General features: G+C 51.3%; 1 long non-coding RNA gene across 1 annotated transcript in view; it reads left to right on the top strand.

Annotated features, from left to right (window-relative positions):
* LOC309856269 overlaps positions 1-24,038 on the top strand; it is a 427,099-nt gene that overhangs the window by 231,520 nt on the left and 171,541 nt on the right. The window contains exon 2 of the long non-coding RNA XR_014307123.1: positions 19,450-19,673. This is a non-coding gene — a long non-coding RNA (uncharacterized lncRNA). The remainder of the gene's footprint in view (positions 1-19,449; positions 19,674-24,038) is intronic.

Here is a 24,038-nt window from a genome sequence, read left to right as displayed (position 1 = left end):
GACGTCGGTCACTTACCGTGATTCTCTCTGGGCCCATCCGTGTCATTGCAGATGGCGAGAGTTCTTTCTTCTGGACGGCTGCGTAGTCGTATTCCACTGCGTGTGTGCGTGTCTGTGTGTGTGTGTGCCCCCTCTTCTCTGTCCATTCACAGCCGGTGCACACTCAGGCCCTTTCAGTATGGTCGCTGGTATAGACAGTGCTGCTATAAACATAGGGCTGCATGTGTCCTTTCAAATCAGTGTTTTTGTATTCTTTGCATTAATACGCAGTATTCACTGCAGTGGTAGATGATAGCATGGCTCTATTTTTATTTTTTGGAGGAACCTCTAATACTGTTTTCCACAGTGGCTGCGCCGGTTTGCTTTCCCAGCAACAGGGCACGAGGGTTCCTTTTTCTGCACATTCTGGCCAACACGTCTTGTTTTTACTTTAGCCATTCGAACAGGTGTGAGATAATATCTCACGAGGTTTTGGTTTGCATTTCCCTGAGGATGAGCGATACTGAGCTCTTTCTCATGTGTGTGTTGGCTACCTGGATATCTTCTTTGCAGAAATGTCTGTTCAGGTCCTTTACCTATTCTTATATGTTACTTTTATTAACATATAATGTATTATTTGCCCCAGGGGTACAGGTCTGAATCTTCAGGCTGACACTCTCTTTTACCTATTTTTAACTGAATGACTTGGGATTTTCTGTGTGTTCAGTAATATAAGTTCTTTGGATGTTTCGGATACTGTTTATCAGATATGTCATTTGCAAATATCTCCTATGCTGTGAGTTATGTTATAGTTCTGCTGATCATTTCCTTTGCTGTGCAGAAGCTTTTTCTTTTCATACAGTCCCCGTAGTTTATTTTTGGTTTTGTCTCCCTTGCCTCAGGAGGCGTCTCTAGAAAAATGTTGCAGCAGCTGATGTCAGAGAAATTACTGCCTGGGCTCTCTTGTAGAATTTTTATTGTTTCAGGTTTCACATTATTTTTGTGTATGGTGTGAGAAAGTAGCCCAGGTTCCTTCTTCTGTGTGTACCTGTCCGATTTTCCCCAATACCATTTGTTGAAAGGACTTTTTTACATGTCCATGCTGACTTTGTTATTTATGAAGTGACTATATAATTGCAGGTTACTTTCTGGACACTCCGTTCTGTTCTGTTGATGTGTGCATCTGCTTTTGTATCATACTGTTTCTGATCGCTACTGCTTTGTAGTATATCTTGAAATTGTGGATGATGATACCTCCAGTTTTGTTCCTGTTTTTCAAGATGGCCTTGGCTATTCAGGGATTGCGTTAAATCTGGACATTGCTTTGGGTAGCATGAACATTTTACTCTCTGTTCTTTAATCCGTGAGCGCGGAATGTCTTTCCATTTGTGCCATCTTCAAGTTCTTTCATCAGTATCGTAAAGTTTTTAGAGTAGAGGCCTTTCATCTGCTTGGTTACATTTACGCTTAGGTGTCTTTTTATTTTTGGTGTAATTGTAAATGATGATATTTTTTTCATTTCTCTTTCTGCTACTTCATTGTTGGTGTGTAGAAATGGAGGAAAAATTCTGTATATGGATTTTGTATCCTACAACATTATGAATTCATTTATCAATTCTTAGAGTTGTTTGGTGGAGTCTTTTTTTTTTTTAAAGATTTTATTTATTTACTTGAGAGAGAGACAGTGAGATAGAGCATTAACGAGGAGAAGGTCAGAGAGAGAAGCAGACTCCCCATGGAGCTGGGAGCCCAATGCGGGACTCGAACCCAGGACTCCAGGATCATGACCTGAGCCGAAGGCAGTCGTCCAACCAACTGAGCCACCCAGGCGTCCCTGTTTGGTGGAGTCTTTAGGACTCTCTATATGGAGTATTGTGTAATCTGCAAATAGTGAAAGTTTTACTTCTTCCGTACCAACTTGGATGTCTTTTATGTATTTTTCTTCTGATTTCTGTGGCTAGGACTTAAGTTCTTTGCTGAATAAAAGTGGTGGGACATCCTTGTCCTGTTCCTGATCTTTGGGGACAAGCCCAGTTTTTAATTATTGAGTATGATGTTAGTTGTTAGTTGTTTCATATGTGGCCTTTAATATGTTGAGGTGTGTTCTCTCTAAACCAATTTTGTTGAGGTCTTTATCACAAACAGATGTTGTACTTGGTGAAATGCTTTTTGCACATTTATTTAAATGATTGTATGGTTTGTATCCTTTCTCTTGCTTATGTGATGTATTATGTTCATCGATTTGCAAATATTGAACCACCCTTACATGATAAGAGTAAATCCCACTTGATTGTGGTGAATGATTTTTTTTTTTTTTTTAAATCTGTGTTGCATTCAGTTTGCTAGTATTTTGTTAGGAATTTCTGCAGGACCCCTTTTTTGTAATGCCTTGTTCTGGTTTGGGTTTCATAGTCGTGCTGGCCTCATAGAATGTATTTGGAAGTTTTACTTCCTCTTCTATTCTTTGGAATAGTTTGAGAAGAATAATTATCAGCTCTTCCTTAAGTATTTGATAGAATTTACCTATAAAGCCATGTGGTCCTCGAGTTTTATTTGTTGGGAGTTTTTAATTTCTTTTTTTTTTTTTTAAGATTTTATTTATTTGACAGGGAGAGCATGAGCGAGAGAGCAGAAGTAGGGGGAGCAGCAGAGGGAGAGGGAGAAGCAGACTCCCCACTGATCAGACAGCCCAATGCAGGGCTCAATCCCAGAACCCTGGAATCATGACCCGAGCTGAAGGCAGCTGCTTAACCAACGGAGCCACCCACGTGCCCCTGGAAGTTATTAATTTTATTGCTCCTAAGTGTCCTGTTCAAATTTTCTATTTCTTCCTGATTCCGTTTTGGTAGCTTATATGTTTTTAGGAATTTTTCCCATTTCTTTCAGGTTGTCCTGTTTATTGGCGTGTAATTTTTCATAATATTCTCTGATAATCCTGTGTATTTCTGTGGTGGGGTGGTTAATTCTCCTCTTTCATTTCTGATTTTATTTGAGTTCTCTCTCTCTCTCTCTCTCTCTCATGGCTTTGTAGAGTTTTATCAATTTTGTTTCTCTTGTCAAAGATCCAGATCCTGGTTCCTTTGATCTGTTCTATTGGGTTTTCTGTTTTGTTTGTTTGTTTATTTATATATTTATTAGTTTCTATTTCATGTCTTTTTGCTCTCTTTTATTTACTTCCTTCTACTGGTTTTGGGTTTTTTTTTTTTTTTAAGATTTTATTTATTTATTTGACAGACAGAGATCACAAGTAGGCAGAGAGAGAGGAGGAAGCAGGCTCCCTGCTGAGCAGAGAGCCTGATGCGGGACTTGATTCCAGGATCCTGAGATCATGACCTGATCCAAAGGCTGAGGCTTTAACCCACTGAGCCACCCAGGCACCCCTTTTTTTGTTTTGGGGGGGTTTTTTTTTTTGGTTCATCTTTTTCTGGCTCCTTTAGATGTAAGCTTAGGTTGTTTATGTGAACTTTTTCTTCTTGAAGTAGGCTTGTATTGCTCTAAAACTCCCTCTTAGAACCGTTTTGCTCTATCCCACAGATTTTGGCCAGTATTTTCGTTTTCATTTGTCTTCATTTGATTTTTTAATTTCATCTTTGATTTCTTTATTGACCATTCGTGTTTAGTGGTGTATTACTAAACTCCTTGGATTTGTGTTCTTTCCAGATTCTTTTCTTGGGGCTGATTTCTAATAGCGTAGGGTTGTGGTTGGAGAAGGTTGGTGCTATGACTTTGGTCTTTCTGAATTTGTTGAGGCTTGCTTTGTAGCCTCACATTGGGTTTGTATATGGCATCTTATTTATATAGCAGTCTATATTAAGTTGGTGGTCACTAAATTTTTACTCTCTTCCCTCCCACATTATAGGCATATGGTGTAAAACCTTACATCCTTTATTTTGTCAATCCCTTGACTGATTTTTTTAAAGAGATACTTTGTATCTCTTTTTTAAGAGAGATATTTTAAAAGACAGCTGCTTTTGTGATTCCTTCTTTTCTTATTTCTGCTTATGGTCTTTCATTTCCACTCAGAGAATCCCCTTTAACATTCCTAGTGAGTCTGGTTTTGTGGTGATGAATTCCTTTAACTTATGTTTGCCTGGAAAACTCTCCTCCTGTTTTGAATGAAAGCTTTGCTGGGTAGAGAATTCTTGGCTGTAGGTTTTTTGCCTTCAGCACTTTGAATATATCATGCCAATTTCTTCTGGCCTGCCAAGTTTCTTCTGAAAAATCAGCTAATAGCCTTGTGTGTTTTCCTAATATGTAACTCTCTTCTCTTGGTGCTTTTAAAATTCTCTCTTTGTCACTGCCTGTTGCCATTTTAATTACTGTGCATCTTGGTGTGGTCCTCCCAGGGGCTGACTGTGTTGGGAGCTTTCTGTACCTCCTGGATCTGGATTTCTGTTTCCTTCCCCAGACTAGGGACGTTTTCAGCTGTTATTTCTTTAAATAAATTCTCTGCACACTCTTCTCTCTTTTCTCTTTCTGGGATTCCTGTAATACAAATGTTATTAGACTTGATGGTGTCACTGAGTTCCCTAAGTCCGTTTTCATTTTTGTAATTCTTATTTAGTTCTCCGGCTGTGTTCATCGCTTTCCATTATTCTGTGCTCTGGGTCACTGATTCCTTCCTCTGATTTCTCAAGCCTACTATTCATTCCCTCTATTGTATTTTTAATTTCTCTTAATGATGTCTTCATCTCTGATTATTACTTATATTTTCTACTTTGCTGTGGAGGGTCCTACCGACATCCTCCACTCTTCCCTTAAGTCCAGTGAGTATCTTTATGACCATTATTTCAAATTCTTCATCAGGCATGTTACTTATCTCTGTTTCCTTTAGCTCCCTTGCTGTGATTTTGTCCCATTCTTTCATTTGGGATATTTCCTTTTACGTCCTCATTTTGTCTAACTTTGTCTTCTCTATGTACTAGGAAAGTCAGCTGCATCTCCTGCTCTGAAAAATAGTAGCCTGTTGAAGAAGCATTCCTGTAGTGGCCCTGTTTACCAGAGTTGGGCACGTCAGGGGTGTCCCCTAGGTGTCTTGCGTGAGCCCGGCTATTGTTGTTGATCTGAGTTGGTTTTCAGTCCAGTCTCATCTCCAATGGCTGTGTTGGCTGCTATGGGCAGGTTTTGGTCCCTGTGTTGTTAGTGGACCAGTCTGGGGCTGCCGTGGACTTGAGTCGGGTCAGGTCAGGCATTTGCCACAGCGGTGGTAGCACCAGACTGTGGGGCGCTGTCCCTGTGTTTTCCCCTGAGAAGCTTTCATTGGCTGGTGCGTGCAGTGATCTTTCTCTCTCCCCAGGCAGGAGTCACTTTGGAGTGGTGCTGCCCCTTTTTGTGGCTGCTTGTGCAGTGCCATTATTTTGGTGCTGCTTTTGAGAACTCGGGTGTGCTGTGGGAGGGACGTGGAGTGGCTCTGGAGGGATTTCTGCTGCACACAGTCTAGATGGAGAGGGTGCACAGGACAGCCTCGTGCAGGGGCACGCTGTTAGCACGCAGGGGCATGCTGTTGGCAAGTGAGGCAGACAGTGTTTCTGCTGGCTCCTGCTGGTATTGGTGTACCTAGGCTGCAGATGGTACCCACCAGTTCTTTTTTTTCTTGGAGAAGTCTGCTAATGATCCCTGCTCCTCCAGCGTACACCCTGAGGTGAGTGAATGAATCTCCCTCCAGGACACCCCAGGCATTTTTCAAAGTGCTGCTTCTGTGCTGTGTGTCAGCAGGGTGGCTTGGTATGCTGTCTCTTTAAGGATGGGGCCTCAGTGTCCTGGGCCCCCCAGCTCTCCACAAAGACAAAGACAGAGCCCTCTGCTTTTTTAAGTTCTGGGTGTTAAGCCCCACTGATTGTAAAAACTAGCAGTGCTAATCCCCTTGCAGTGTTAACCCCCTCTGCTTTTCAAAGCCAGTTGTTACTGGGGAATTCATCTTCCCCAGCAAGTCCTGGAGCCTGGAGTGTCTGGTGTGGGGTCCATTCCTCTCCCACTGTCCTTTCTCTGTGTTTGTGGAGTCCCTCCCTCGTGCGGTGCGTCCTGCTGCTTGCTTTGGTTCCGGACCATGTTTCCACCGTTCCTACCATTCTCAGTGTGGCCTCTTGGCTGGGATAGGCTGCAGAGGGTGTGTGGTACCAGTGTTGGGGTCATTCTCCGGGTTATTTACACTGACGGGGTGTCATCTAGACAAAGCCACGGGATGGGGTGTGCCTAGGAGCCTCCCACTTGCCCATCTTCCTCAGAATGTTCTTCATTGTCCCCGAGTGGTGGATGTGTGTCATTACCCATCTGTCGGAGCGCATGTGATGTCAGCACCGGAGCGAGCCCTGATGAAGCCTGGGGACTCAGGGTGACGCTGATGTGCCAGTGACAGGTTATTGACGGTCAGCTGGCGATGGTACAAGTCACCACTCAGGTGGAGGGTGTTGACAGAGAGGGCTGTGGGGGTGTGGGGGCTGGACGAACATGAGAACTCTGAGTACCTGTTGCCGAGTTGTGCAGTGAATTGAATACAGCTCCAAAAAATGAGGTCTGTTTTTAAAAAAGAAAGAGTCTTTATTATGGTTCATAGTCCTTTGCCATCATTAACATCTATTAAAATTTAATGAACTGATTCAGTCTCTTCGGGTCCTTTTAAATACAGCTGGAGGGGGGCACCTGGGTGGTTCAGTCAGTGAAGCATCGGCCTTAAGCTGAAGTCATGGTCCTGGAGTCCTGGGATCAAATCCCGCATTAGGCTCCCTGCTTCTCCCTCCCTCAAGGAGCTCCCCTTGATCATTCTCAGGCTCGCTCGCTCTCTTTCTCTCTCGCGCGCGGTCTCCTGCTCTCAAATAAATAAATAAAACTTTTTAATAAATATATATACATACATACAGCTGGGGGAGTTGGTTATTATGTGACCGTTGGTACGCTTCTTAACTTCTCTGTCTCCAGGTTCACATCCATTATGATGGGAAGCTAGCTTGAAGAAGTGTGACATCGAGGTAGTAAATAATACACATAAAGTATTAGTTTCAGTTAATGACCCTTTGAATTAAATGTTTGATTATAAGATACCCATTGCTAAGTTTCCTATCGTCACAATTTATAATTCCTCTTACAAAATGTTTCATATCTAATGTTTTTATTCTAATGCATACTAATGTTTTAAAAGAATATTACTTGACATTTGATATTGCAGTTGCAACATATTTCATTTAATTTCTTAACATGACATTATCACTCCTTGCAGAATGAAAAATATTACACTAAATGTCATACCTTCGCCTCATGGTGTGTCCGTGTGTGTTTAATCTGTGTGTTTGGTCTCTTTCTAACACGAGTGATAACTGAGCAGTGGCACATGAATCACGTGGGGGCAGAGTCAGGAGATACGGTGGGAACAGCTTTACAGCCCGGAGCGCGTCCCTACTTTACTGCTGTTCCTGGATCCCGTCTTCCCTAAGAGGCGGTCGTCGGGACTCATGAGAACCGCACCCCTTCAGTACAACCTGTTACAAGCAAATGGTCTCCGACCTGCTGTGTCCCTGCTCTTCCCTCGCAGCCCCTGAAGCGGTGTCGCCCCGGAGCAGACAGAATCGGAATGAGCAGCAGGAAGGAACCCTCCGAGGCGCTGTAAACTACGAAGAAGGCATTATCGTCACGGTCCTCTTTCAGCAGAACAGCATGAAGGAAGAGACGTGAGAAGCCAGGAGCCGTGGTTGCCTCCTTTTCCCGCAAGCGGGAACCGCCGTGTGCTGTGCGTGGCACCCCTTTGCCCAAAGAACAGAATCATGGACTTTCTGGAAGTGCATAAAACCTGGGACTCGTGAATTCCACGTGTCTCCCGGCAGGCAATCTGGAACGCCGTGGAACCGTAGTCCGAGAGGAGATGAGATTTGGGCAGAGATGGTCCGGGACGTGCAGCATCGCTGCTCGTATGATGGGGGGAGGGGGTCGTGCAGCCCGGGTGCAGCCAGCCTCCGGCAGCCGGCGGCGCAGGGACAGACCCTCGCCTCGAGCCTCCAGAGCAGCACGGCCCTGCCCACAGCTCGCCTTGAGCCCACGAGGCCTGTGTCGGCCTTCTCTGACCTTCAGGACTGTGAAGGTGAAATGTTTGGGGCTTTGGGGCCACTCCATGTGTAGTAATTAGTTACAGCAGGGATAGAAAATGGGCACAGGTCACTCGTTAGTTCAAAAAACATGTTGAATGTTGGACACGGGACATGGCTCCTACCCTTTTAGTTATGGGGCAGAAATGCTATAGGACACAGAAGGTTGAGTGTCCTACGTTTCGACAGTGGGAAAAGACGGGACAGAGGAAGAATATTTTTCATTCAGAACATCAGAAACTTGCCAGGAGGGGAGGAACAGAATGAAGCTGTCTGTTTCCTCTCGTGTCCCGCCGCGGCAGAGGCCCGGCCATCCAGGACATGCTGGCCGCGCACTGGTTAGTCCGCGGAGCCCGCGACGGGTCTCCGGCAAGTCCTGTCTCCGGCCGTCTGGGCCGCCGGGTGCCCCGGCTCTCGGCCCGCGCCCAGCTTCCGAGCCCCCGCGCACGCGTCTCCCCAGCCCAGGCCCTTCTGCGGCTGCTGACGCCTGCCGGGCCCGTGCATGTGCCGGGGACGGTAGCCCTGCCCAGCTCTGCCCAGCCCTGCTCCGGTGCTGGACAAATCGTCCTGGACCTTCGTGAACCAACTCCGTGACCAGCCACAGTCCTTCTCTGTCTTAGGTCGCTGCTCTGCCCCCACGCGTGTGATCACCTCCGGGGAACAGCCTGCCTTCACAGCTTTATTCCAAGAAGCGCTTCGGAGGGAAAAAAAAGCCCGACTAAGACAGTGGCCGTGCGTTTTCCAATCCGCGGAGAACTGAGAAACCGTGTTCCAACAGGTGGACACTCCTGGCATGGATCAGATGTCCTGTTCAGCCCTGAGTCGCACCTGGGAAACCGGGGGACCTCGGTAAGAGGCCTGCAAAGCCTCTTACAAAGGCAAACACAGAGAACCCCACTGGGTACTTCGCGGGAGGCAAGTGTGTGCCCGGGGCCTGTGTTCTGTAGGAGTCCCTCGATGTTACCGGAACACAGATGCTCTTCTGTCCCTGAAAGTAGTGCCTGAGGGCAGCCCGTCCCCAGGGGCGCTTCAGCAGTGCCCACAGGGCCCGCCGGCCCATTTAAGGAAACGTCAGTCTAAATGCCCAGAGCCCATGGAAGGATGGACTGAATGACCAAGGAACCATAATTAAGGTATAACCTGTTTGTTACAGACATTGAACATGATGGTTCTATGGGCTCCGAACATGAATTTCAACCATCCAGAACCCCCAAACTGAAGTCGTTTTTCACATTTTTTTGCTACAAGGCAGAATTATTGAGTCGTCTCTTCCAAGACAATTGCCTGCCCCTCAAATCCTTGCACATTGACAGGCAAGAGCTTCCGACAGGAACACTGTGATTTGTTTTTGAATTTCACTGAAGAGCAGATGTTCAGATTTTATGATAAATGCATATAAATATACAAGCTAATTTTATATTGTGCCAGTCTTTTGAAAATACAGATGACACAGTACCAGGACTCTGGCTTATACTGATTTTCGTTCCTTCGACACATTTTTCATGATGGCTCGACCAATGTATCCACGACCTGGATTCGTGTGTCCCCAGAACCTTACTAAGAACCGAAACCTAATTTTATTAGTTTTTGTTTGTTTGTTTCCCATAGATTTTATTTTTAGTTTTTAAATTTTAAATGCGGTATCGTTAGCAGAGCGCATGGTGCCGGGTTCAGGCACACAGCACAGACGTTTAGCAGTTCTCTGTTGACTCAGTGGTCATCCCAGACATTTAACAGTTCTCTGTTGACTCAGTGGTCATCCCAGACATTTAACAGTTCTCTGTTGACTCAGTGGTCATCCCAGACATTTAACAGTTCTCTGTTGACTCAGTGGTCATCCCAGACGCCCTTCTTCTTCCCCACCACCTCCTACCCCCATTTCCACCCCCAGCTCCGCTCTGGCCACCAGCCCTGGGTTTTCTGTCATCAAGAGTCTGTTTCTCGGTTCATCTTGTTAAACTTTGTCCATGTGCTTTGTTTCCTCACATTCCCCATCTGAGGGGCGTCCCACGGTGTTTGTCTGTCTGTGACTGACTTATTATTCTGGGCTCCTGAGAATAAATCTTGAACTTTGGGAGAGTGTGAGTCATCTTCCTGTTTTCTGGCAGCAGCGAACTTGTGTCGGTCCCGCCTGCAGTTGGTGGAGCCTAGTAGGAACATGGTACGCTTCGGTTTCTGTTGGAATACTAAATTTCAAGGCCGACCAGTGATCTTTCTGCGTCCTTTCCTTGTCTTAAAAATGACATGAGCAACGTGTTACCAGCGTCCGAACACGGCATAGGTTATCCCTGATGAGCTCATGTATTTATGATGCGGATCAATAATACTGAAGATTTTTGTCTGTTTTAAGGACCAGGAGAGCATATATTTCACCTACTTTTCTTGGTGCTGATGGCCATGGCTTAGCACTAATAGCCCAGGAACTCTTCCCCAAATGCCCCTGACCTTTGCCCTCCGCAGGGGGAGCGGGGCATCTCCTTCTGCGAACGACGCTCGTGAAGAAATGCTCTTCAGCCTGAAGTCCTCTCGCGAGCGCCGCTGTCGAGAGAAACCCAGAAGTGTCCACTCCGGTACGTGCTGTTCCCCGCCCTCCTGTGGGCAGCCGCACGAGCTCTGACCTTACCTGGGAGCTGTGCCGACACTGTGGGCTGCAGCTCCTCCAAGGGGTCGTACACTCTGCCCGACAGCGTCTCCCGCCCAGGGCACGGTGTTCCTCTTAGGTGTTCTACCTCGGCCCTTCTCAGCCTGTGCTTGGTAGGACCCCAGGGAGCATGCGTGCGAGTCCAGAAGGGATGAGCATCAGGGACGATCTGGTGTCCATCGGGTCCTTCTTCGATGCCCGCCCTGGCTGCCTCCTGCTCCGCTCCTCCTCCTCCTCTCGCTCTGTCTCTCTCCCTCTCTCTCTAGAGAATCCGCGGTGTGATCTGTCATCTGCGAGCAGAATGACAGAGACACACACCTCTGCGGAGTCATTTTCAAGGACTGCTGGTGTACTAAAGGCAGTTTTATACGAGTGAGCAAAAAACTCGATGACTTCTCATCGATTCTTCTTTTAGCTATGAAAGTTTGTTAAAGGCCGCGTGTTACGGATGAAATATTTATGCCCCCCCCCCCACCAAATTCATATGTTAAAACTTAGCCCCCAGTACGATGGTGTGTGGGGCTGGAGTCTTTGGGAGGTGATCAGGTCATAAGGGAGAAGCCCCCATGAATGGATTAGTGCGTTTCTAAAAGAGGCCCCAGAGGGCTCGCTTGCCCTTCCGCCGTTGAGGACACCCAAGGTGGCCCGCACTGGAACCCAACCGTGGTGGGATCCTTAGCTCAGACTTCTGGCGTCCGGAACCGGAGTGGAAGAAGGGCCCGTTTGCTCATATGAGCTTCCCGGCCTGTGGCATTCTCCTACAGCAGCCTGACCGGAGGCACGAAATTTCTCTGTCTTTCAAGGAAGATAACATGCGCATTGTAATTGGGAGATCTGAGTGGGTTGAGGGGCCAAAGGTCAATGGCAGAACCTCTGTGAGACAGAACTCTGAGTCCCGATGTAATACACAGCTGCTGTTTAAAGCAACAGGGCGAGAAAAGCGTCATGGGACAAGGTCCTGTGTCTGCCCCACCTTACCCTGGAAGCTGTTCACGGGCAAAGGTGAGCCATGAACACCTGTCCTGGGTTCCCTCCTCCAAACACAATCCTGTGTTATTTTCATAACAATAGTGCTGCAGATTTCTTTGCTGCTTGTACTTTCACAAACTGATACACACGAGATGACTTTTTCAGTTTGATTTTTTTCTTGGGACGACGAGCTGCGTGCCTGGTACCTCTAGTGTCGACGTGGAGTGTCCGCCAAATGCGAGTCAAATGAGGTGATGCTTGGCATCTCTCTGTATGCGATGTTATGTCCATAAGCTCCTCAGAGAATAACATCCCGTTCCATATAAGGAGCCTACGGTCCCGTCTTAGACATCGCTACAGCTTTGTCTCTTCTGGTTACAGTGGTTGGACAGGGAGCCGCGGTCTGTGACATCTTGGACAGAAACTCCAGCCTCAAGACTCGTGAGAGGGACGTAAGGCGGAGACTCCAGGTTTGGAGCTCCTTCCGGCCTACGAGCCGTTTCTTCAAACCGTGGATTGCGCCACCCTGGGGTACCTTTGAGATGGGTTCTCTGGAGCTATCTTCACCGTAGAAGGTCATAAGCAGCTGGGGGTCATAATACTCATTCCCAGTCGATGTGGACAAACACTAAGAGTGGGAAATGCTAGAAGCTGTTATAGTTTCGGTGGAAACGAGAGTTTGCATTTACGTGCAGGTTACTTACTTGACAACAGAGTGCAAGGCTCTCTCCGTACGTCAGGGCACTAGGCAGCTTCTCTATGTCCAGGGACCCTGCTGGGACTCGTTCCCATGCCGGAAGAACCCATTCTTTTCTGTCAATCATCTCTCTCATTTCCAGTAAACTTCATTTGTACTCCTGTGTCTTATTTTCTTAAGAAAGAACCACTTCAGACATTCATTTCACTTGAAAATTTAGCTCAAAATCATTTTCCTTTTGGAAGAATCACTACTTTCACTTTGCTAGAGATGGCAAAGAAACAAAGCTGTCTTTTGTTTGTCAAGAGGGAATCATTTTAAAGACGAGAGAGCAGTGGTAGTTGCTCAGTCGAGAGGGTAATGGAGCTTGTAGATAGAAGTCCTGACCCTGGAGACTTGCCCTCCACACCTCACCTGTACACCTGCCATCAGGCCTCTATTTGGAAAATGTTCACACGCGTTTGTCTGGGAACAGGTCTTACCTACGAACGTGTAAAATAAATACACTGTTATCGGCAGTGGCCTGGCAACGGCTCAGAACTTTTCAGCACAGAGTGTGTTACTCATGCAGGAATTAGATTTACAGGCATCCTGAGATGTGTCCTGCCCGACGGAATACATCCCAGGCCGCGTCTGCTGGCTACTAACGTGGGTGCGTAGCACTGATTCATAGGCTTGTTTTATTACCATCCAGAGAGAGTAAGAGGACTGCGGGTTGGCTAGCCGGCACAAAGTGAGGGTAGAGCACAATCCCCGTCCCTGCCGTCCTCATCCGAGCAAGAGAAACTGAGACAGCTCGTGCATTGGCTGTATCCTTGTGTTCATAATGATGCAGTCTCATACTGGCCTCCTTGGAAAATACACTTGGTAGTTGTCCGATCTTCACTAAGAAGGTTGCTGATTTTTTTTCTTTCTGTAACTCTAAGTTTGAACTATCTTTAGGACTCTGCCTGAAGTCTTTTTACATTTGATATTTCAGTGCATTTGGGATTTAAATTCTGTGGGTTAATACAGAATTCAAAACTTCTTACTTGAAGACCTATCAGTAAAGTAAAATAGCATAAAATCAGTTGTTTTTAAAATCTGTCTATCTAGGGGCACCTGAGTGACTCAGTGGGTTAAAGCCTCTGCCTTCGGCTCAGGTCATGATCTCAGGGTCCTGGGATCAAGCCCTGCACCGGGCTCTCTGCTCAGTGGGGAGCCTGCTTCCCCCTCTCTCTCTGCCTGCCTTCTGCCTACTTGTGATCTTTCTCTCTCTGTAACATAAATTAAAAATCTTAATAATTTTTTTAAAAAATCTATCTATAGATAGATATCTATATGTCAACCCTCTCTTTCTCTGTCTCTGAGCTGTTGGTTTACACCTGTGTCTATATGCATGTGTCTGTGCACAAAGCAGCACATTAAACCAGACATTGGGTAACTCACATCTAAACAGTTTCAAATGACTTTATTACAGGCAAAACTGAATTCTCTTATTGTCAACAGAAATCGCGGTAAGACTCGGTTTAGTGGCCTGAACGTGCGCATAACCTTGCCCCCAGGATCTAGGAATCGCCGCCTCGCACCGTGACACAGCCCCACTGTGTCTCCTCTCTTCTCTGCATGTTCTTTCTTGTGCATAACTCGGACGTGCCGGTGGAAGAGAGAGGAACAGCTCTGTCCCCTGCCTGAGCCTTTCCGGCACTTGCCACCATGGCCGGGGCACTCTTCGCCATGCTGACGTCATGTGGGAAGTCACGTGTGTACCTATTTCTTGTGTCCAGCAGGACCTCCCCCAACCCCCACTGTTCTTGCCGTGCTCCTATCGCCTCCACCCTTGGAAGCCAAGAACAAGGTGGAAATCGCAAGCACGAGAGCACTCCTGAGACACGTTTGTCAAGTGGTTTCCCGTATCTGGGATCTGACTCCATTTTCTTCTGGGCAAGACCAGACCCAGCTCAAGGTCACCTGACCTTGTTGGAAGCGCCTTTCAGCCCCGTTACTCACGGTCCCCTCAGTCCGTAACGTTTCCTCTGTTAACGAGAGACTCTTTCCTTCCTTACGTGGTAGCATGTCACAGCAGGGCAAGCACGTCAGCGGGACTCATACGCTGTATCTGTGTCTCCCGCCGTTTTGGTTCTGTGTCACAGACTGGATGATGTGGTTGGTCGGATCATCAGGCTGCAAGCGCCCCACGTGGGCAGAGCACTAAACGTTAATGTCATCTTGACCTCTTGTACAGAGCTTTTCTCACCATGAAAGAAAGCCCAGTGTACTGTCCTATTTTAACTTCAATGAACCTCATGATGTTGCGTCGAATAAACTAACAGCCTCCAAAAGTTACATGCTCTACTATAGGTTTCATTTCCGTTTTCTTTTCCTTTTAAAAAAACCAAAAAGCTATGAATTTATGTCCCTGGAGGACTCGCTCATAAATTAATGGAGTCAGACTTCTCAGCAAACGGCCATGAGGACTGTTTCAAGGGGCAGACAGAACCATCTCCATAAAATAATCGTTTTCCTTGTCGGGTGAAATCCCACAGACATTTTTGAGTCTTCCTGACTACGTACTGGCCTTTCTGTTAAAATTCCAGTACACGTGATGGGCTCCTTAACCACAGGGCCAGACGCAGATCGTGGAGAGGACGTTTTGGCTCATGGAGACTAGGATGTTTTCACTTTCATCTTAAATCCTGAAGCTTTGGTATACAGTGGCATATTGGGTAAAACCCCATTGGACGGACATATAAAAACAAAGCTGGTCGTGTGGAATCGCAGGAGCTGCCCGTTGTCCTCACGTAGAGGACTGTATGCATGGGGCCCTCTGTGTGATGTATAAAATGGCACTCGCTCTTGGCTTGGCCCTCACCCCGCTGGGTGTTCCTGGAGACAACGTGGTGCAACCCCGTGGAAACCACGGAGTCCAGACACACGTCTTCATTTTACCCAAGGTGGGAGTGAGTGAGTTATTTGCCGCAGGCATTCTCCAAAAATCTCGCTGTATACACATAGGAAGCAAGATATGATACAATGTACAAGCAGAGATCAATACATCCTGGGATGAAAATCTCATGGGGTGTTGATTAGGAAACAATGTTTCTAACGTCTTCTTGGAAAGTGGTAATGAAGAAACAGAAAGACTCTGCCTGATACATGAAGCTTGACTGCCCAGAAGGTGAAGGACAGCGAGAAAACCCCGTTTGGAAATGTTGGCTTCATGGAGACACCAGAGAGAGGAAACGCCCCGTGGGTCTGCTAGACAAGGAGTGACTTGAGCCCGTCTGTACTCACAGCTGTGTGTGCCTTTAACATCTCCTGCAGCACGGTTCGTCTTACAGACCTTGTCCTTACCCTTAAACACACCTTGACCCTGTCCTGTTGCTTTCTAGACATTTCCGGTTCTGAGAAAATGTCTCGTTTTTTACCATCAGGTCTCGTTTGCTGGCCTGAAAAAACCTCATCCACTTTCGCCTTTGGAACGATATTGAGCTTCGGTTCCTCACACCGCCTTTAGGGCACGGATGGGCAGAAGAGAAAGTGTCCATGGTTGACTTTCCCGCCTCCTTTCCCACTTTGCCTCTTACAGATCGAGAGCAGGGGACACAAGAACTTACGGAATGTGGAGATACAGGTTCACCCAACCGGGCTGGCTGTTTCAGGGCTCTCTTCCCTCACGTTGGCTGGTGGTCAGCGCTGACTTCGTGGCAGGTGGTTTTTTTGTTTGTCTTTGAAAGATTTTATTTGGTTTTTTGGCAGAGAGAGCGAGCATGTGCATGAGTGCGGGGAGGCGAGAGGGAGAGGGAGAAGGAGGCTGACTGCCCGGTGTAGAGCTCGATGCGGGGCTCGATCGCAGGACTCTGAGGTCATGACCTGAGCCCAAGGCAGACGCTGGACCCACTGAGCCATCCGCGCGCCCCTGTGGCAGGTGTTTGAGCCGGGAGTGCCGGTCTGCTCCAGAGTGGCCAGCGGGAGTTCTTGGAGGGACGCGTGTGGTCCTCAGCGCTGCGCAGGTGCCCTGTTCCCAACAAGGCTGGCTTCCCGTTGACCGTTCACGCTCCTTCAGCTCCCCCTGCAGGCGCCGACCGCTGGAGCGCTGCGGGTTTGCGCCACCTGAGCGTATGTGTGTCGGGACAGAGCAGACACGGGTGCCCTTTCTCACTGTCCTGGTAACTAAGGAAAGGCCTGTTCATCTCACCCAGTTGAGGGGACGTGGGCAACCCCCACCAGGCCGTCTGCCCTTGCTGTCGCTATCCGGAGCCGCTGGGGCCCGTAGGATTTCCCGGTTCGTCAGCAGGCAGCCCTCCCCGTGTTCGTGTAGACCCGAAACTCTCAGCGACAGCGGCGAGGCTCCCGAACCCTTTCGACACACGTGGCCATGCGCACGGGGCGGGAGAAGAAGTCACGTTCTGCAAGTTAGCAGGCACGCAGCTAAGACGCGGCAGACCTGTCATCCCTCGGTCCCTAAGTTTTTTGAGTCTCCGTCATAGAGACACTGTCCTCCCTACCTAGTGCCACAAACTATCCCTTGTGGGGGGGTAACCCGTTACAAGCAGACAGTTACTGCGGTCACCAGATTCCCTTGAATTCCCAATTTTCTCTTTTTTATGGGTGAGAGGTGGGTGCGTGGGAGGAAGTCGCAGAGGTGCCATCTTTATGATAAGGAACGAAGCAACGTGTTTCTCTCGTGAACGTGTCCTTCCCGACTGCCGCGCTCAGCCGCACTGGGGCTGGCCGATACAGCAAAGCTGGCCTCTTGCCGAGGCCTGTTCTTCATGGCAAGGTTTGGGGGAAGGCATTTAACTACATTAACGGGAATATTTTTTTACTCTCATTTAATTATTTAGGCCGAAGGACTTCTCTCTGAATTTTAAAACCCAGTGTTTTAAACCCTTCCTAACGCCACCTGGAAGCATTTGACTTCTTGGATGTAATAAATTCTAAATCCATGTAATAAAATTCAGCTACACCCTAACTGAGTAAATTTAAGTCATTTAACGTATCAGGTGCGTCTTTTTCAAGGGAAGGAAAAATGCTCCGTTTGTCACACACCGTGCGTTAGGATTCCGCGGGACAGAGCCAGGAAGCAGAAGCAGAACTGCCGCTACGCGGCATAAAGCCGGTCACGAGCTTCGGCATGTCTGGTCTTAGAACCCTGGTGCTACCCCTTCCCCTTCTGGCCAGCGTCTCCGTAACAAGCCGGCCCCTCTCGGCTCCTGCAGCCCGTCTTCTGGGGCGGCCGCCTCGCTTGTACCCAGCCTCAGCTCTCCCGGGACGGGGAACACAGCTGTCCTGGACGGGTCCTGCCCCTCGGGGCCCCCAGAGACCTGCAGTTTGCACAACAGCCTTTAAACTTGTGCACAGAGGATCCTCCCAAGTTACGGCCTCTTCCAGAAGCCGCCGCGCTCTGGGAGCTGCAGACCCGCTCTGAGAGGTCGGTGCGGCCCGAGGCTCCAGTCCCAGCAAGGACACGCGAGCGGCAGACGCGAGGCGCGTCGTCAGGGAGATCTTCGCAGAGAGCTTTCCTCGGGGTCCCCAAACCCTACCACGGGTCGTCCGGTCCCAGATGTGCCGCTTGGATCCTGTTTTCCCTTTATACCCTTCGGTGTGGTGTTCTGTTGGGTTGCGTTTGTGCATCCGATTCTTGTTCCTGAGTTTGCCGGTCATGCGGCATGGGTCAGCTTTCTTCTGCACAGAGCATCGCTTGTTTCTTTTGAAAGAGAGCAGCTTGGTGTTATTATTATTATGATGATGATGATGATGTTGGTGGCTGGAAAGCTTTCAGAGGAAAAAATGGGTTGAGTTTGGGTCACTGCTCAGATCTCCCTGCTGCAAGACAGAGAGGTGAGTTCCCGGGCGTAGCTCCGTACACATAGTGCGCCTTCACGCGGGGCTCCTGCCGCACCTCCCGTTCCCTAAAGCGGAGCTGTTCCCTGTGCCCCACGGTGGTTCTCCGAGACGGGAGTTCTCTGCGGACCCGGCCTTTTGCTCTCACTCACGGACTAGGAGTACACTCTGTGCATTAATACCAAATGTGGCATTATCCATTCCCTCGTCCTGGAGGAGAGATGAGTCTCCTTCATCTCTTGATGTCTTAGTCGCGACAAAAGCTTACCCCGTCGGAACTGCTTCAGACGCTCCTTCCTGCCGAAACCGACCACAACACGTTATCCCGGGGGCTCCGTTCTTGAAGAAGCAGAATGCTGTTCTAGCATGTCGAAATGCAGACCTTTCGTGATGGCGACCCGTGTTCACCGGGGAGCCTCTGCGTCTCCCCGCACAAGGTCTTCTGGAACAAGAGGGGTCCTGGGAAGGTGATTTGCATCGGTTCCTTTTTCTTGATTCATTCTTTTTTTTTTTTTTTTAAAGATTGTATTTTATTTATTTGACAGAGATAGCGAGAAAGGGAACACAAGCAGGGGGAGTGGGAGAGGGAGAAGCAGGCGTCCCGCTGAGCAGGGAGCCCGATGCAGGGCTCCCAGGACCCAAGGCAGACGCTTAAGGACTGAGCCACCCCACGGCGCCTCTTAGATACTTATTTCATAGCAAACTGTATGTGTCGGCTATTTCTGGAAGTTGACAAAGGCCACCAAAAAGTGTCATTTTCAGGAGATATAATTGTGACAGATGCTCCGAAGGGAAACATTTTCTTTAGTGAAAAAGACATGTTGCTTGCAACTAAAAAGTGATTCTCCTCTTTCTGGTGGAAAGAAAAAAGGGGAGAAAAGAAAGGAGCCTAGACAGAGCAGCCACACTGCTGTCACCCCGCGCGGCCGTGGACAATGCCTCCCAGGACGGCGAGTGAGGTCCACTCGGCAACGGGCTCTGTGCGGCTCGCAACAGAAGGGAGCCCTTGGCGGGCCCTGAGTGCGGTCTCTCCGGAGTTCTCGCCAGTCACACCCGATCTGCCCGCGCTTGGGCATGGGAGAGGCCGCGCTCAAACAGGCCTGCGCAAGAGCGTGTTTTCAGGGCGGGAGTCCCGGCGCCGTGACACATTCTCCGGCGTAAACGTTGAAGGAGGCTTACACACACGTCTTGGTCCTTCACCTAAAATGAACACATGTAAAATGCTAACTGTGGGGTTTTTTTTCTTCCGTTTTCCTGTTTTTCAGTTATTCCGGCGTGAAGCGCGTTCTGTGCCCCCAGTCTTTGGAAACTGTCCCCGGCTGGGCGCCTTCTGTCCGCTGCCCACAGTGTGGTCCTGTGTCCCCACCCCGGCCGAGGGGCCTGACACGTAAACAGCCCAGCCCCTGCATCGCCGGAGAGAGTCCACGCTTGCGAAACCGAAGCCAGGACAGACGCCTCCATCGCCGACGGCTCGGCCAGCCACTCTCCGGTGAGTGCGGACGCGGAAAAGTGGGGCTCGGACACATGTTCCCGCCTGGCACGTCCGCCCGTGCTCCCGTAGCCCCGTCTCTGTTCCAAGTCCCAAGTCCCAGTGAGCACTTCGTGGCACGACACTTGTTTCGTCCAGCGGGAGTGCCTCCAGCGGACAGACACGGCCTCCCCGGCCCAGGAGGTCCTGTTGGCTCCCCTAGGGCGGGGCTGCTGCCAAGCTTGACAGTCCCTCACACGGAGTCCCCGAGTCCCCGCCAGGAGCCGTGGCCCGCGGTGTCGTTGCAGACGGAGCTCTAGCCGTCCGCATTCTCCCTGCCAGCCATCCTGAATAAGCCCTGTGTCCCCGGCCTGGCAGCCCTTCGTAGGGCTCCGGGGCCGTTGGAATACCCGTTCTGGAGAAGTGTCCCCTTCCCTGGCCGTGAGGATGAAGCTCAGGCCAGTGCGCGTCACTGCCCATGGGCAGGGGGGACAGAACCGGCGACCACGAGGGGGGGTGCGGCTGCAGATGCGCCGGGTGGGGAAGCAGCGCAGGGCCACAGGCGTGAGGCGGCTTCAGGATGTGCACTGCGGTGTGCCCGTGCCAGGTCACCTTCGGGGCGTCCCCGCTGAGACGTGCCGCTGGGGGGCTGTGTCACCCTAGCCGTGCCGCTGGGGGGCTGTGTCACCCTAGCCGTGCCGCTGGGGGGCTGTGTCACCCTAGCCGTGCCGCTGGGGGGCTGTGTCACCCTAGCCGTGCCGCTGGGGGGCTGTGTCACCCTACCGTGCCGCTGGGGGGCTGTGTCACCGTAGCCGTGCCGCTGGGGGGCTGTGTCACCGTAGCCGTGCCGCTGGGGGCTGTGTCACCGTAGCCGTGCCGCTGGGGGGCTGTGTCACCGTAGCCGTGCCGCTGGGGGCTGTGTCACCGTAGCCGTGCCGCTGGGGGGCTGTGTCACCCTAGCCGTGCCGCTGGGGGCTGTGTCACCCTAGCCGTGCCGCTGGGGGGCTGTGTCACCCTAGCCGTGCCGCTGGGGGCTGTGTCACCGCTGGGGGTTGTGTCACCGTAGCCGTGCCGCTGGGGGCTGTGTCACCGTAGCCGTGCCGCTGGGGGCTGTGTCACCCTAGCCGTGCCGCTGGGGGGCTGTGTCACCGTACCGTGCCGCTGGGGGCTGTGTCACCCTAGCCGTGCCGCTGGGGGCTGTGTCACCGCTGGGGGTTGTGTCACCGTAGCCGTGCCGCTGGGGGCTGTGTCACCGTAGCCGTGCCGCTGGGGGGCTGTGTCACCGTAGCCGTGCCGCTGGGGGTTGTGTCACCGTAGCCGTGCCACTGGGGGCTGTGTCACCGTAGCCGTGCCGCTGGGGGGCTGTGTCACCGTAGCCGTGCGCTGGGGGGCTGTGTCACCGTAGCCGTGCCGCTGGGGGCTGTGTCACCGTAGCCGTGCCGCTGGGGGGCTGTGTCACCGTAGCCGTGCCGCTGGGGGCTGTGTCACCGTAGCCGTGCCGCTGGGGGGCTGTGTCACCCTAGCCGTGCCGCTGGGGGCTGTGTCACCCTAGCCGTGCCGCTGGGGGCTGTGTCACCGTAGCCGTGCCGCTGGGGGTTGTGTCACCGAGGCCGTGCCGCTGGGGGGCTGTGTCACCCTAGCCGTGCCGCTGGGGGCTGTGTCACCCTAGCCGTGCCGCTGGGGGGCTGTGTCACCCTAGCCGTGCCGCTGGGGGGCTGTGTCACCCTAGCCGTGCCGCTGGGGGGCTGTGTCACCCTAGCCGTGCCGCTGGGGGGCTGTGTCACCCTAGCCGTGCCGCTGGGGGGCTGTGTCCGGAGCTGCTGGTCCGAGAGCCGCCGCTGTGGCTGGCCCATCGCGCAGAATCCACGTCCTACCAACGCCTGCCACGTTTCCGTGCGACTTTCTCTTCAGTGTCCCCTCTGGTGACTAGTCATTTCTGCTTCTCAGTGCTCCCATGTCCCAACCACACAGTCCCCCTGACTCCGCTGACATTGTGCGTTACAGTTAACACCAGAGACCAGGCTCCCGGGTGCTCTGCCCCGACGACGTTGTCAGGAGCCCGTTCGCCGGGACAGCAGCGGCGTCCTCCAGCGTGACGCTCCAGTCAACCTTCCCTTGCATTTGGGATCCCACGGACAGGACACTTCCCTGCAGAAATGACCGGGAAATGCAGTGCCTCACTATGCTGACGGTCGAACGTCATAAACAACGGGATAATTGGGATATTCCCAGCTGGACGTCCGTTCAGGGAACCGGACGGAGAAAATAAGTGTTTGACTGATGCAGAAGGACCCTGACGAGCGACGTCTCTTGCTGTGTTTTCTTTTCCGTGAAGTCAACAGCTACTGTCGAAGGTACAGAACCATGATTTACTGTTTGTTAAATCATCTGCGTAAGGGATGGGAAATAATTGTCATTCGGAGAGCCGCTTCCGTGCTGTGGGCTGGGTCTAGTTCTGTCTCTTCGGGTCCAGTCAAAAATTCCACCGTACAACGTCACGTTCTTGCCACAGCGGGGTCCTCGCTGGTTCCAAAACCGGGGCAGGGGTCCGTCGGCTGTTCGTGCCAAGGGTCAGGGAAGCAACAGCTTGGGCTTTCTGCCCAAGGGTGGTCTCCGCCGTCCTAGTAGGTGAGCTTGCGGACGTACCGACTGCATGAAAGGAAACTTCAGGATGCCTGTGTGCTAGTACAGTTTTACTCACACAGTTTGAGGGGGGTCGTGTCGTAGTCCCTATCCCTGACGTGATACCACGATTTCTGTGTAACGGAGAACACTTGTGTTTCTGTCCTCCGATCTGGGCACAGTTCCCGTCTTTGCACCGTGCTGCCCGGGGACAAGGGCTCTGCTCCCTTCCTTCCAGAATGGAAGATCTCCTTGACGCGTCTCTGCCGTCACCGTGCTGCACGACAACGTTGGTCTTGTTGTGTCAGACGTGCGTTATCCTGTTCAAAAGTGCCCCCAAGGCAGGGCGGCGTGGTGGTTTTCTGGGAGGAAGGAGGCCGTCGGGTATGATCCCTGGAGAAGTCAGAGAGTGCGGCCCCAGGAGGATGGGTGCTGATGGCAAGCGCAGGGAGAGGGAGTCAGACCCAGAAGCCAGAGCCCTGAGCAGGGGCTGCCACTGGGAGCCAAGTCCTGCGAGGAGAGGAGGAGAGATGTTTCGTGCCTGCCGGCTTCGGGCAAGAAGAACGAGCGTCGCAGCTGTCCACAGTGTTGGTGCTCAGAAGCGGTCCCTCTGCAGGCCCCTGTCACGTGAACACACGCAGTTGTGTGAAGTCACGTCCTTCAGCGAGGAATTTCGGTTAGCCGCGTTCCTGCGCACACGTTACGCATTCGAGGTTTAAGCTTTTGCAGCAACACGAACCTTCCCGGCCGAGAACCGGGCAGTGAGTGATGGGGTTGCAGCTGACACTGTGCTCTGTCCCAGAGGTCCCCCTGCTGCGGTGCCGGGGAGCCTGCCCTCCGGCTGAGGGGCCTGATGCTGCCAGTGCCTGATGCTCGCGTCGATCCGATGAGGGCTGCCCGTCAGGAGGAAGCCCAGTCCCGTCGCCCTCCATGTGCAGACGTGGGGTGGCGCCATCGGGGTCCCTTCGTCTCCCGTCCCTGGTCCCTCCTCATGGGTTTCAGATAACGGGGCTCCTTCTCCCCGATTACTGCTTTCAGCATCTGCGTCTATCGGCTGAGAGCCCAGGGTTCTCGGTAGCCCACGATCTTTCCCAAGCTCGGCTAAGCGGCGCTCATGCTGTCGTCGTTCCGTGAGTACTTGGGAAGTGCGGGGTGAGGCGTGGCCGTGTCGCTGCGCCACCCACTCAGTCCTCGGCGCGACCCTAGGACAGGCCCCGTAGCGCGTGTCGTAGGAGCAAGGGCGGCCGAGGGCTCAGGGCCGCGGATGTGAATCGTGGATTTGGGCCGGACCAGGTGGACTCTGTCACGCTGGGACACGGTGGGCCTGCAGAGGCCACGGGAGATCCTGCTCACGGCGTGTCGATGAGCGTTAGGCCTTGGACCTGCGGTACAGGAGGAGGAGCGCACACGGCGTGAGCTTCCGTCCGCAGAAATACCTTCCGTGATTCAAGGTATTTCCGTGATCAGTGAGGCCGACTTCTCTGTTGGTTTTCCAGATAGGAGGGGAGTTCGAGGTGAAGGGAAGAAAAATCCAGATAATGTGGAATCTAACATCCCTTCTGACTCTCTGAGACAGTAGTAGGCGTGTGCTCGGCTCTCTCAAGACGGAAAGGCGCCCGACATACAGAAGGCTCCTTCTGCGTGGACGGCCGTCCTCCGCGGGCTGGTTCAGGCAAGCAAACAGAGCCGAAGGGATCATCACTCCATGCGCTGTGCTTAAGGTGAAGAGGAGACCCAGACAGGTCCATATTCACAGAGAAACTG

This window comes from Mustela nivalis, assembly GCF_964662115.1.
Source record: "Mustela nivalis genome assembly, chromosome: X".
In the NCBI taxonomy this organism is placed as follows: Eukaryota; Metazoa; Chordata; class Mammalia; order Carnivora; family Mustelidae; genus Mustela; species Mustela nivalis.
The sequence above is the reverse complement of the archived record's forward strand: the minus strand, read 5'-3'. Positions and strand labels throughout refer to the sequence as shown.